The 15351-nt window shown below is 39.7% G+C and overlaps 1 pseudogene; it reads right to left on the bottom strand.

Annotated features, from left to right (window-relative positions):
- The window catches only part of LOC137997653 (ATP-binding cassette sub-family C member 4-like), a 36805-nt pseudogene that overhangs the window by 4317 nt on the left and 17137 nt on the right, over positions 1–15351 (bottom strand).

Genomic DNA, 15351 nt, shown 5'->3' with positions numbered 1-15351 from the left:
AGGACTTACAACACGTCCAAAACTACTCTTCAATCCTTATACTTTCTCAACCACTTAAGACGACTTATAAATCGCCAGGACGACTCAAACGTCAAATGCAGTCTGTGTGAGACACGAGAGACACGGGAGGATTAGGGAATTCAAGTAAAGTAATTTTGAGTGCTCTGTTTACTTGGAGATTTCCCACTGAGCACTTTTAAGTAACTTTAAAACTAGTCTACCTAAATGATAGAAATGCTGGCGAGGGGAAGGGAGATGTTCACTTATGCTTGCGGTAATTTAAAGGCAGTTCCTACGTGGAATTGAAGGGATATTTTTATAGGTCTCGAGCAGGGACGGTACAAAACGTAGACCTCCAAATGGTCCCCCAACTGGACCTCCTTATGGACCCCACTCGAGAGAAGAAAGAAAACAATAGACGGTTTTCCCCGTATTCTAAAAAAAAAAAACATCGCACGATCTTCTGAATTTTTATGTAAAGGAGGTTAAAGATGACCTAGATGAAAAGCTTTTTCAAGATTCCAGTTCCGTGTCGTCTTTCGTATCTAAAGTAAACAGCATTTTGAATTTCCAAATTGTCACCTTGCGTGACACCACGATATGAGCTATTTGGTTGAAAAAAATGAAGTCTATCCCTATGGATCTCAGCAGTTTGAGCCTTTCAAGTACATTCGGAGATGTATTCATACACATGCATTTTATCTCTTGAGCGAGAAGTAAACGATTTCATCACAAAGTGAATTCCAGATACCGGCCACCATATTGGCAGACCAGATGGCGTCTCCATACAAAACTCTATAAAAAGTTGCGTGAAACGCTTCGTCAAATAACTCAGAAAAGATGTATCGCACAGACCTGAGAATTGGAGAGCTGGTTAAAAGATTTGTTTCCTACAAAATGTCAAATTCTTGACCGTTTTCATTGAACGATGTCGACTTAACTTTTTTATTGCGTGACAGTGTAAACTAATTGTAGAGTAGCTAAACGGAAGATCATACTGCGCATCTTAATTCCTCCATTCGCGCATAGCCACAATTCGTCGCGCCATTGACCACAATCCCTTGTGTTTCGAAGAAAAATGTGTTCTTCTCCCGATTAGAGAGCTGCCTCGTTCGTTTCAGGCTCACTCACTGCGGCAGCAACTACTTTTAATTTCCAGTTCAACTTGTACGGAAACACTAACGCCTGAATCCGGTCCTGTTTTCTGTAGTAAACTGCTTCAGCAGGGAAAACAAAGGGATAAAGCCTCGTGCTTATGATCAGCGAATAAAATGATACTCATGGAAGCAAATAAACAAATGAAAAAAAAAATAATAATTCAGGAAAAATGACTTCAGAAGTTTCTCTATAAACGGATGTGTGTCAGTTTGGGTTCGGACTAACTTACTGACCAGGATTTTCTAAAACCAAAATGGCAGCTACGGCAACAATCGTGGTAAACATACTAGATAGCAGATCAAGGCGTACACTCAACCAACGATTAGAAGACACTACCATGAAAAATGCTTGTGTTCTCGTCCTGATACCTAGAGAGAGAATTACAAATTTAAGAAGGTCACTGGTAAACAGGGCTGTGCCAGAGAAATCAATAGTGATGGCCGATACGATTTTTAATGACAGGAAGGCCAACCTTAAACACGTGACATGCATATTTGGGTCGCTGTTTACGTAATCCGGGAAAATAGGTCGGGGAAGGAGTCATACTTTTCTAAAATTTGGTCAAGTGTATTGAATATCGCAAATAGATAATACATTTGCCTCTCTCATCTTCGAGTAATTTCTTGTTTAGGTATTATCGCAGACCTTGTTTATGGTTTGAACGTTAGGCAGTTGTTTGTCAGAAGAAATTAAAAGTTAAATCAGCGATCAACTTCCTTTCCAGGATCTTTTCCTTCATTTTGGGTGGGGTCTCAATCTCAGGTCGAAAGGATTAGCAAAAGGCACGAGAGTTTACTCAAGTTTAACTGATAACTGACAACGAACTCTATCCAGACCCTACATGGAATGTTTAACTTTGATTCCCGAGGGTTGAATCTGAGAATGAGCAAATCACGAGATAACACGATTTGTTTGATTGCGAATATTTGCAGTAATCATTCTTAGCTTGTCAGACAGTAGAATTAGCCTTGTGTCAGCCTGTCAAGTTGACAAATTGTTTTCAACGAGCCCTCAGACAACGAGTTCCTGGCTCTGTCTGGGGAACTCCTTGTTGGTAGTCATGTATTTCGTTGCCTGTACACTCTTAAATAAAATAAACGGTTTATTGAGGACTAACCTTTTCAGTCTGTCCACAAAGGCTTTGCTCATGTTTAAAGTGTGCACTATTTCCAGGCCATTTATTGTGTCCGTGACGTGTGAGTATACAGGGCTGCATTTGATCGCTTCAATTCTCTTCAGCTCTCTGGAGGACCTCAGATAATAACGGGCGAAGTAAACAAATATTCCAATTGTTGGTACAAGGGCCAAGAAGAGCCAGTAGTTTGTTGCAGCAGGAACCAAAATAGCGCTGAGGGAGAAGATGCAGAATACAAGAGCTTGAAGGAATAACGGTGGCAAGACGTCATCCATAGGACCAATATCTTTGGAAAACCGATTCAGGATACGCCCAGCTGGGGTCGAATCAAAGAACTTTACAGGTGCCTTGATAGTCGCTACCGTCATTTTACTGTAAAGGTTTTCAGCAGCTTTGAGGAGGAGGTAGTAAAAGGAGAAAGACGACATTGTCATGACAACAATGGGCACTGCCACTAAACTACCATGAATGATATGAGTGTTCGTCGCTTTCTGTTGGTCCTGTGACATCTCGGCCATTCTGGACAACCACCAATTTGGAGCTAGGAGGCAAACTGAACGGTATTCACATCATTAGTACAATTGGAAAAAAGTCAATGGAAGTGTCAATTATTAGCAATTAAATGGCGCACGGCACCCTGGTGGTCATTCATTTTAATGCGAGAGAGAGTGCACAGATGACAGTCATGTGGATTTGTGAACGACACAGTCTATCTGTTCCGAAATATGTTGAGGGAATTATGTTTTCCATTATACAAGCAAAAGATGCTAAGAACCCTTTCAGATTACCTGAAGTGGAATACCTTTCTTGCAAACACAACCTTGCTAGCTGACATTCAATCATGTAGTGTACTTTCATCCTCAGTCAATACTTATTTCTAGGATACAAGCGAAACACACCGTACAGCTTTGGCTGAAGACTTTTAATGTACTTCGAAATCTCTTTCCGACAGTTAATTCCGTCCCTTTTCTATATACTGTATCAAAACCAACCGAAAAAAATCAAGTTCTGTTCGCTATGCTAGTGTCTCACGATTGTCCAAGCAATACATTCTTTCAAACATAATACACTGTTTTTGCCCGTTATAAGAAACGTTTTTAAAACAAAGTTCAGGCTGAGATTAATCATAATTTTACGAACATAATAAGTACATACCAAGGGCAAGAATCAGTTATAAATAAAGGAAAAAGAAATTAAAACTGTAATCGAACAGGACAATTAACTTTTCAAGTTAAAAAACGCCCTTAAGTATCTATTTAAAAATAGATACTTAAGGGCATATTTTCACGTTAACAATGTCAGTGGTTTTATTCAGGTTGTAGCCGAACTTAGTTTACCACACGACTTTAAAGAGGTAGAATCACGTTATTTGAAACTTCAAAACACTTAAAGACGTCTTTGCATCAATAAGGACTAAAACATAATGCTGTAGTTTTGTTGCAAATAACCACTAAACTGCATTGAAGCTATCATCTTTGTTGTTTGCAGCCAAGAATGGAGAGGATGGGAATGGTTAAAACGTAAAAAAACTGCGACGTCTCGTATTCTTCCTCACCCCTTCGGGGCTCGGAAAAATACTTCGCAACTCGCAAAATATCCGCGCGTATTATATGTTCAACCATTCAACAAGGTGGCTACAAATAACTCCCTGTGCCATAAATATATTCCATATATTGTCTATAAGTTGTCAGATATGTTGTACAACTGAGTTAAAGTACTAGTTTATTGAGATTTTTACCCATTTTTGACCTAAAAACAGCAAAGTTAGCATGACAGTGCCCCTTTAAAAACCATGTTAAAAACGTTTTCAGGCTCAAATCGCAAAAAATAAGAATAAGAACGTTCAGCCTCAGCCCAAAATTAGATGTTCTCATAAAAAAAGAGTGTATGGGAATTTCACCTTACTCAGTGCTCATAATACAGCATGTGTCGCCGAAATAGGTAGACGTTTCAGTATTCTCAAGTTATTGTATCAGCTTTACCTTGTGCAAACAATAGGCCAACTGCAAGAAGCATTATCCAAGAAACAGGCAGTCCTTCTTTGAAGTAGTTCCAGTACAATCTGAAGGTCACAGTTCCTGCACTCTTGGTTTCTTCGTCTTCCTTTAAATCAAGGATTGGTCGTTCCTCGGGATCAGCCACTTCCACATCATTCATGTTTGAGACTGCCAAGGAACCAGTAGTCCGCAGAATCATTTCGTCTTTGACATTGACACCAATGTCTTTGCTCTGATGGATAGGTGGATCCAGGTCATATACAAAGGCTTCGTTAAGATGAACGTTTGGCTGTTCTCCAACAATCGAGACGGAAGGTTCATTCATTAACGTTTTGACCATTCCTGTATCACGACATTCGTCTTCGTTAACACGAGGACCATTCTCAAAGGGCTCAGACAATTCCTGGCGAACTCTTTCCTTCTCTTGCGGATTATATCCGAAAGCTTTGTTATCTTCTTCTTCAAGGGCCTCATTATCTTTACCTTCTGAAAAATCGTGCTGCGGGTCGATGATCTCTTTGTCATCTTGGACTGGTTCAGTCAACTTCAGACATGTTGTTTGTTGCTGAGCAATTCCAGGCATGTTGCATGCATTGATTGAGAGGATCGATGGCCCTTCCAACTCCTTCTTTGTAATCCCATTGTCGTTAATCTTGTGTAGTCTGACTTTCTCTGGGAGTCCAGGTCCATCTTCACATTGCTCAGGAAATCTTGCTACTCCCCCAAACGCTCCCTGGTCGACGTCTAGAATTTCAGCGTACTTCCCTTGGTGAATGATTGAACCGTTCTCCATCACAATGACGCGATCCACATCTTTCAAATATTGCAACTGGTGTGTGGCCAGCAAACGAATACGACCTGATAAGTGGCCCAGTATGCAACACTCAAAAAGTCGTCTTCCTACTTTAGCATCCACTGCATTCAATGGATCATCAAGCAGGTAAATATCAGCGTCTGAATACACTGCACGAGCCAAACCCACACGTGCTTTTTGACCTCCACTAAGGGTAACACCTCGCTGCCCAATTTCCGTGAGGTCGCCATTGGCGAAGTTTGCCAAATCTTTCTTCAACTCGCAAACGTGAACAATCTGTTGGAATTTCTCCTCGTTGAAAGCCAATCCAAACAAAATGTTCTCTCGTATAGTGCCAGAAAATGCCCAAGGTATTTGAGAAACATAGGCCACCTTTCCGTGGTATGAAATTGATCTTCTATGTAGGGGAAGTTCTCCAAGAATAGCTGTTAATAGAGAGGATTTTCCACTTCCAACCGCACCCGTCATCGCTAACAGGTTACCATCGCGAACATTAAGAGTAATGTCACTCAATGTGTTGCTCAAAACTTCTTGGTTCCAAGAACAGGACGCTTCTGAAATTGAGACATAAGGCTCTTTAAAGACAGAGCTAGTGGCGACTAATCCTGGTGACGCCAGAGTCACCTCCGATGGAGAGTCGCCGATACCCGTTTGTGTTCTGCTTAAATAGTCATTTCTTTGTAGATAACTCACTAACTGGACAGCCATTCTATTTTTCTTTTCAATTTTACAGTTCTGTCCCGCAAGGTTGCCGTTAGGATTCTGATTTTGGGTTTTGTTTTCTCCAATTCCTGCGAACTTTACCTTCTCCATCAGAAACGCCTGTATTCTATCGAGGGCTACCTTACCATCCGAAGCAATTTGCATCGCTAAACCCAAGTTGTAGCAAAATGTTCTTTGTAATGTTGTTAAGCCTAGAAGAAGTGTGAATATTGCAAATGATAACAAGTGGGTTTCAGTCAATATCAGAGTTGTTACTGAGACCAGGGTGGCGATAGGAACCGTTGTGAATAGCAGAACAAGCAACGTTGACGTAATAAAGCCTTTTAAACGAATTATGGCCATCTCCTTCCTGTAAACAGATTGCAGAAAATAAAATAAACTTAATTAGAACAAATATAACAAATGACAGACCAGCTAGCCTGCGAACAGAGACGTAATTCTGGCGGTAGTTTCTCTTCCCCGTAAAATAGCGCCTGCGAAACCGACCTGCAAAACGATTTCTGTGAAGTAACTGCTTTTGCATTTTTTTTTGTTAGCTAGCCTGCGAACGCATACGTAATTCCAGAGGCCGTTTCTCTCCCCCGAAGAATGACCGGCGTCTGTGTAACCGAGCTGCAAAACGATTTCTGTGACGTAACTGCTTTTGTTTTTTTTTTGGCCAGTTACCTTGCATGAGAGAACAGAGACCTGGATGATCTCAGTGCAATTCGTGTTATCGTTGTCACTAGCGAACCTTTGAAACGATCAACTATGAGTAAATAACGCCAAAGAATTAAAATTACGTGGGCTGGCTAACTGCTGCACGAAACGCTATTATCGACCGATACGATACAAGAAAGCCGTAGGTAAAGTGGACGAGATTGAGGACTAAATTAATAGACAGTTTGACGGAGACATTACTCTTCGAGTTAAGAGATCGGCTTAAGATTAAAGCAGCGCACTGAAGGCGAAGAAATGTCTAAGTTTTGGTGACTTTTGCTCGAATGTTTCGCCGTAATAAAAGTATCCAGAAGAGCAACCAGTAAATTCGGCCTGAGCGCCGTTTAAGCCCCGGAATATGCCAACCTCGTTCCCAGGGTCTTCTCGGCTTTCAATATGGCGGCGGGTCTTGAGAAGACCCTGGCACACAGCAGATCACGTGATCAAATTTTGTCCATCGAGGATGGACAAATATGCAAATTTTTTCAAAATGGCGGCAAGGAATAAGGTGAGAGAAATCTGGGTACGACAACTGCCAACAAACAAAATGGAGTACGAAGGGGAACCCAAAGCTGTAAAATTTGATGTAAGAAACCAAAAATACGGATGGATGCATGCACGAGCAACGAGAATGCGGTAGATGACAGAGAAATCTTGCTTTTCTTTTCATTTCATGTTATTTTAAACCAATTCAATTTTATAGACGGCTATTATTTCTCGGGGCTGTGATTTTTAAACAGTTTGGAAACAGCCATTGCACACAGTTTCACCCGTAACATCACAGACATTTGATTACCGTAAAATCCAGTGAGCTAAGGTTTAATGAAAGCCTTGGTTCTAGCTATTTAGTCACGGAGGTGTGCTCGCTGTCTTTCGTAATGTATAGTTTATATTGCATGTTTACTTTCAATCAATTAAACCTAATTATCATTAATTTTCATACACTTGAATGATTATCTGATTTCTTATCGGTGTATATGAGCCTTCTGACAACGACTTTCCCCAGTATACATTGACCCAAAGCTATTGACTGCACGTGCAAGTATTGTCATGTCAGTGTAAAATCAGTATTTTAATTGTCTTCTGATTGCCAACAGCGAACCACAGCATGTTTAGTACCCACATTCTTCAACTTGTTATTGTAAATATATTTTGTGGTAAAGTTGACATAATCAAGCCAATGTACATTGTTGAACATGCTATTCCATAGGATTAGCAATCTGCTTCTTGCACTTTTCAAGCTATGAAAAGAACTTTTCCATGTCTTCTCCTACCAGTGAAGACAATGTGATGTCTTGGAATGCTGCTCATGAAATCTGTTGAGCCTAATTAAAAAAGGGCACAATTTGTGCAAGTCCTAAACATAAGTGTCTCATCATCTTTAGCAGTTCTTGTCGAATGAGCCCAGGGTTAGGGGTGGATCTTTGCTGTTTTATCAAACTGGCTTTTAATCTCCTCTGTTTTGGAGGCAGTGACAATGGCACGGTTTGTTTTATTTGCCTCCATTCCTTAAACTACATTTTTGTTTCGTTTCATTTACTCAGAAACGAATTGTATCTATTTAGACTTCAGGGTGAACTATTTAAGCAATGAAGTAGAGTGGCCATTCAAAACAGAGTTTGTAATTGAACATCTAAACATCTATGAGACGTAAAAACAAACATGTGAACATGTGAACCTGAAGTATAGCAAATCATAATGCTGACAAGCATGAAAGTGAACGAAATGGGTCATAAATATGAAGTTTTCACTATCTGAATGATTTTCGGTTACATTAAAGGGATATATTGTTGAAAAATCCAAAGCTATCGCTCTTCGTGGTAATAAGTAATGTAAACAATCTTCCCACTGGTAAGTTGTAGTTACTGTAGTAAATTGGGTTTTCCAGGAACCAGTTATTTTAAAGCTAGTACTGGTAACTACCTAGGTTCACATGTACCACAAGTAATGGAAGATTCACAGAAAATGGAATTTGAAATTTTATGCTGTGGCATTTGAAGGAAAATTAGGTATTTGTAGACAAGGATCATTATGTTCTTCTCTTTAATGGTTAATATTCCTTGACAGGCTTCTAACCGTTCAGAGAGTTTGCGTCCACATTTTTGTCCTTCTTTGTTGAGAGTTTCAATAGACGAAGCGAAATATATATGACCGACCAAGTGACCCACAATTTACAGTATTTTATCTTTTCTCCTGCCCTTACCATTCCAGAAACAAAACACTATTTCTTTTTGTGAAATAGCTTCTTGTTGCTGGTGAAGTTGCAAATTTCCTGTGCTTTGTCACCTTCAATTTTATTTCCCAATCCCCCTTCCAGTCCGCAATCTTCCCCCAAATCACTCGATGTACCACATCTTCAGACAGTAATTAAAATGCCACAACTTGAGCAATGCTAGAGAATATTTTCAAAGCATGTTTTGAAAACGAATAATTCAACTTAAATTATTGGAGTACAAGAAAACTCACAGGAGTGTGATGCTAAAAAAGTAATGTGTACAAAATTAAAGAATACTGTTTAATATACATATTTATATTTTTAAATCAGAAGAGGCAAAAATTGAAGTCATTAGCGAATTGACAGGTCAATAAGACTATAATGATAAGCCTTACAATAATTATTTTCAAGAATAATAATTATTGATAGGACTTCACGATCTTAAATAACTCTCTTGGAAAATTACAAGGTGACATGCACTTTGTTTGGGGTGAGGAGATTAATATTTTTTATTAATGAAAGTAAAAGGCAATGATGAAAACCGACCGAGCTAGATCTCTCTGTGCACCAAGCACTAGCTGAAGAGTGTGGAAGAGATAGGAAAGAATATGGATTACTGCAGCTGCAGGTCTATTGAAATAAATCACAGGTCAATTTCCACAGGTGAGTGTACATGTCACCGTGCTGCAGACAAATAAACAACACCAAAAGTGTCTGCTAGCGCTAATCGCTCAACAAAAATATTGTTTCAGGTCTCGGGGAAACTTTTGGCTTAGTTGTTGATTATTGGGGCAGCGACCTCTAGTCTTGACCTGTATTTAACAGACCCGCCTTCATTGCAGCTGTCACACGAGTCAACAGAACCACATACAACTGCTAAATCAACCACATCAATAATCTATGAACCCTGTTGCACAATTTTATAATTTGTAACACAATCTGACATGGTGAAAACGTTGAACAACAGTAACAATACTCGCGTCACGGAATTACAATTATGAGACGCCAAAATGAACCAAAACGTAAAGGTCGGGACGAAATAAAATCACTTAATTACCGTTACGTCTTTCAAACACCATTATATCCTTCTATATTACAGAGCGATCGCTATGCTAGAGGTCGTGAAAAGCCAACGTAGTTTTAATTGGAATCGAGGCCTGATGTAGATCATCGTACAACGTGAAAAAACGGTGAATTATTTTTGACTGTTATGCTTGTTAATTTGCAGCTGCTTCTTACGGAACAGTTACAATTTTGAAAATGATTTAAACACGAATTCTGTTCTTCGTCTGGCTCTCCTCACTAGCCGCCATCTTTCTTTCGATATTAAACCAATCAGAGTTCATGTGAGAAAAGCACCAATTAGCGATCTTTTTAGTTCACTGTGTGCCAGGGTCTTCTCAAGACCCGCCGCCATATTGAAAGCCGAGAAGACCCTGGGAACGCGGTTGGGAATATGCATAAGCCGGATTGCGTTGGGGATCCTTAGCCCTTCACCGATCCTAGCGCTTGTTAAAGAAGCCTTTGGAAGTTTCAGGTTAATGTATATTATATTACATGAACACCGATTCCTAAAGCGGAAACTGGAGGCGCTAACTTGAAGGCATTGTCTATTTCAGAGTCAGAGAAAAAGGACATCTTACTGTAGGATATTCTCGTAAAACAATCCAAAAAGAATTGGTGATGGGTAAATAACAATCACAATCTTTTTCACAGAAGAGCAATCGTGTACGTAAATTGACGAAAACATCGCATTTCTTCTAGGCCCCAACATACTTGATCGCATCCTCCTTGGTTGCTACTTAAGTTTTAGATACCGAAAATCTCACAATCCTTTTTAAGATCCTCCATATTGCCCGCCATTAATCTCACTTGTGTTCACGAGGACAACGCGCAAGTACTTTGCGTGTTCCCGGCCTGTTGGTTCTAGAGATATATGAGCCTAATTCTGATTGGCTAAGAATCTTAAGTCACAGAAATCGTTTTGCAGCTCGGTTTCGCAGACGATATTTTTCGGCGGAGAGAAACGATCGCCGGGAATACGTCTGCGTTCGCAAGCTATACACCAGCCTGCACCCAGCAGAATTCACTCCCCTTAAAAGAAGTCCACCTATTTTAAAATTTACTTTTTAAGGTTGCTTTTATTTTTGGTTGGCAGCTTGACAATTATAATTCACTGGCGCTATATCGTAGTTTTCTTTGGCGAAACCGGTGAGAAAGAGTCACGGTTTAAAGCTAAAGTAATGCAGTCCCCGTTAGCGTTAAGGCCTCGGCAAAGGGAAATGAGGTATTTGCGGAGAAAAAGAAATGTCACGCCGCTATTTTTTGTATAGGGTCAAATTATATATCATATTAAAGCTAACAGAATGAATTACTTAAATAAAGTTTTTTTGGTATTTAATATTGCCTTCTAGTTTTGAGTCGTGGAACTCAGAACGACCGAGTCTGCTACAGAAGCTCCTGCCCCTCGACTTTACTGTAAAAACAACCGCACTTTGTTGCATCTTAGTCACAGATGAATACTTCTGGTAGGCAGCGATTGTTGAAAGCCAGTGGTGGAAGTAAACTACCACCTAAAATCCTAATATATAAAATAATTAGGATAGTACGCACGCTCTCATTGGTCAATAGTTGCATTTAGATGAGAGTATATAAACACGGCTGTGACAGCACACGAATTTTGGTTATGTGTTGTCAGACGCGCGTTTTGATTGGCTGGTAGGAAATAAGAGCGCGTATCAAGAATAGATGTTTCAATCAAGAAGTAAAAAGACCGTAAATTTCCTTCACTTGTCAAATTATTTTTTCAGAAATATTTTATAAAAGCAATAGAGAACTTTTTTCCGTGTTTACATAGTCTCATCTATACACTCAAGGAGTTGGGAGAATTCTCGACGGTCGAATTCTCCCAACTCCCCTTCGTTAGTTTCGGCTATGTAAACACGGAAAAGGTCGATTATTACTTAAATATTACCTGCGGAGGTGACGGACGATGTCTGTAAAGTTCCACTCCCAAGCATGCATCTTAACCGCTCGTATTCCAGATATGATTTCATTCATGATTACGAGCCGTTTGTCCGTAAAAATGGCCGCTCTCTTTCTCAGCTCAGCGGATTTTTTCGCCATTAAAATTTGAAAGGCGACTAAAGCGATGAGAAAAGAAGCACCAACGAGAGCTTTCCAGCCATTCAGGAACCACAAAATCAACAGACTGATCACGATTTCTAGTGGCGCTGACAACACATAGTCAACACTGTTTAAAAACTTTTCAACCTTTTGTGCGTCATTGGAGACTAAGTTGATAGTGTTTCCAGACAACGTGGCCTCCAGGCTACAACGACTTAGTGACAGAACCTATGAAAAAGAAAAAATGCACTTGTAATATTATGTGGGAAGTAGAAGAGCACAATTTCCTGGAAGTAGACTTCCTAATTTGATTATCGAACAGCAAAGAAAAAAAATTAAAAACGGTAGACTCTTTTTAACGCACCTGAATTTATTTTGGGCGTGAATGAAGCCCTTCATTTATTGCAGGCTGTTAGAAATAGCTTATCAACGAAAGCAATAATCAAGGGTTTAATGACTTGTCGCTTTCGTTAAGTTTGGAATCAATTTTAAAAGCGACAATTCTAAACAGTGTCACGTTGCTGCCAATGTAGGTTCTCTTATACGATGATGCCTTTGGTCAAGTGTTCAGAGTGGATGAATCTAGGTAACGTCACCTACACCACGTCCTTATTTCAGTATATAATCAGGCCCAATTCATAGAATGAGTAAACTTACCTTCTTATATACAAGTCCGATTAATGCAACCTTCAGTTTCAATCCCCAGAGTTCAGTGAGGTAGTCATAGTGATGTGTCGTTAAGGCTTTCATTACGCTTGTCGTTCCCAAAAAAGCCACGTAGATGAAAGCAAACTTCAAGTCCAGATTTGGTCCATCATTCAATGTCTTTAGTACAAGCCAAAGGCAGAGAGGTAGTAAGACAACACTCAAAGACTGTACAATTTTCAAAATTATCATCACAAGACCTGATTTCCAGGGAATAAGGCTGGCCATTGCTTTCCACAAACGTGGTTTCCTTTCCCCGGATTGACATCTTTTTAATTCTTTGAACCAGAACTTCTCAGCGTTCTCCGCGACAACTTCAGCTTTATAATCCTCGAGAAGAGGAAACAAATCGTTTTCGGTCAGGGGTCGTTTGTTGCCTAGTTTCAACACGTCATTCATCCACCAGAAGAAGATGACTGACAGCCAGTTTGCACCATCTCTTGGATTCTCGGTACGCCTTAGCATGTTTTAAAGGATGGGTTCTCTCTTTAGTTCGTCACAACGATCCTAGAATATGTTAAATGTAGTTATGAAATGATCGCAGTCAACCCTTTCTAGAACCCGAGGGGAAGGGGGTGGGTGGGAAGTCGGGTGGGTGAGTCATCTTGTTTGACAAGAGATTATCTCTTGTGTTTGAACATTAAGGGCTAATATCGTTTCCAAATATGCCACTTTAAGCTAACTTAACCATCTTTAATTCAGGGGAAAATCAAACCGGGAAGAATTTGGGATGAATTAACACTCTTTACGGAAGGCAGACATATTTTGGCAAGCACTTTTCTTAGTTCAAATTGTTATTTTATTTCCTTGTTTTTTTATGGAAATTTTGAGCTTTACAGTTATCTTTCATGAACCTTTTATTACTTTTGACGAGCATGCAGTAAAGTCAGAAATGTTGGTCAGTTCCGATACAAATACCTTTTTTCCATTTTTTTTTAAACATGCAATATCCATTTTTTTTTAATGTAACTAATTAAAACACACAAATTACCGAACGATAGCTTGAATATTGTTCAGTTCCTCAAAATAGGCCTCTTTAAAGGCGTTAGGGACGGACCATTACTTTTTTGTAGGAAGAGGAGGGGTGGAAAACCTTGAAAACAGTTGTTTGCAAGGAAAAAAAGGCCACATAAATTGTTTGCAAAACCCACAGAGAGTAATACGTTTATTTTAATCATGATACATATTACTGAACTGAATTTGACGAAATGTGAAGTCACAACACGACAAAACTGTTTGAAAGTCACTGGCAGGGTTAAATACTGAACAATAAACTATTAGACTTTAATTCAAACAATGGTATTTTGTGCTTCAGTCCATTAGTTCCAAATATGAACTACAATAAATCTATGGCAGGTTGATGCAGCTAGAAAAAAAAAGGGTTTGCACAGACACCAACACAGAAAAAAAATTGTCTGTGTTGAAAAAATATTCATCCCTCCCCTCCAAAAAAATAATGGTCCATCCCTTACTGGCTCTTGCGAGAGTCACGCCTCGTTTATAAAAGGCACGAATCCTGACGTCGTTGCTCAATATGACCACTCGTGTCACATACCAAAAAAATACGCCACTCGGTTCCCGGATGTAGTAATTGATTGTACGAGTGTTTTAGTTCTCGGTGAAACTCTCGTCTATATAATAAGTATTCGTTTGTACCCGATAATCTTATGTTCTCGTGTGGTGTTTTGGTTGTAACCCTTCATATTCTCCATTATGCACGCAGATGACCTTTTGATATGCAGTTGTACATCAGCCAATCAAACAGAACACCTTTGTCTTTCTTTTACACGAGAGAATTTTGTAATTAATGCGAAAGTACTGTTCATTTACACCATGGATTGAACTGTCAGCTTTTTGACCAATCTGAGGCGAGATCGTAGAAGCCCGAAACAAAATAAACAGCGCATTGCAGTGTAGCAGAGGGAAGTTCCGTTTATACAACATTCAAACTACCCCGTTGACAAAGTTATAAAGCAACTGGTTTCAATTTTTGCGAAGGTTTTCCCTCGTTGTTGCAAGCTGGTGAAGTTGCGCGATTTTCTTTCGCGAGGCGTTTGTTTGGTGACGTCATCAGCGTGCACAATATGATTATCAAGCATCTTTGAGCAATTTAACTTACTAGCTTTGTTACTAGGAGCAATCAGGGCAACCTCGTTCCCAGGGCTTTCTCCGTCCCCCAACGAGGTTGTGATCAGCGATTAGTAAGTGCGTACGAATGTCTACCATTGAAATTAAGATTGGGAGAACTTTGCACGATTGAGAGGTAGGTTGACGAGGAGTAGTTATTCGTTACCTCGTTGTACTTGAAACTAACTTACGCAATTAGAGCTTCTGGGTTTTATAATAGGAATTGATCAGAAATGGCGAAAAAGAGTTATGAATTATTTGTTTTTCAGCGGACCGTCTAACCGCATCTGACAGCACAACCGCCTTGTTTCCTTTCTTTGTAGCTGGAATATCGAGGTTTCTGTACGCTTTTAAAACGGTAGTAAACAATTCGCTTATCAGGCTTCTTTGATTATTACATCTACAGAGGCCGTTTTAAGGAACATGATTTATTGACTTAAAAAAAAAGTCTACTACTGAATCTACCAAGCTTACTCGCGTCTCACCGCCTCCTTTATTTTCACTGCTATTCAAATGTGAGTTGCGACTAAAAGTGTGTTCGCACAATGGTAGAGAATCACTATGCTCCTTTTCCCATTCAATAGCAATTAGTACATTGATAGACTTGACGATCTCTGCACCGACCACTTGGCGACTAGGATATCGTAGCAGT

Source organism: Montipora foliosa, chromosome 3 (genome assembly GCF_036669935.1).
Source record: "Montipora foliosa isolate CH-2021 chromosome 3, ASM3666993v2, whole genome shotgun sequence".
In the NCBI taxonomy this organism is placed as follows: Eukaryota; Metazoa; Cnidaria; class Anthozoa; order Scleractinia; family Acroporidae; genus Montipora; species Montipora foliosa.
This window is presented reverse-complemented; position numbering and strand designations above follow the sequence as displayed.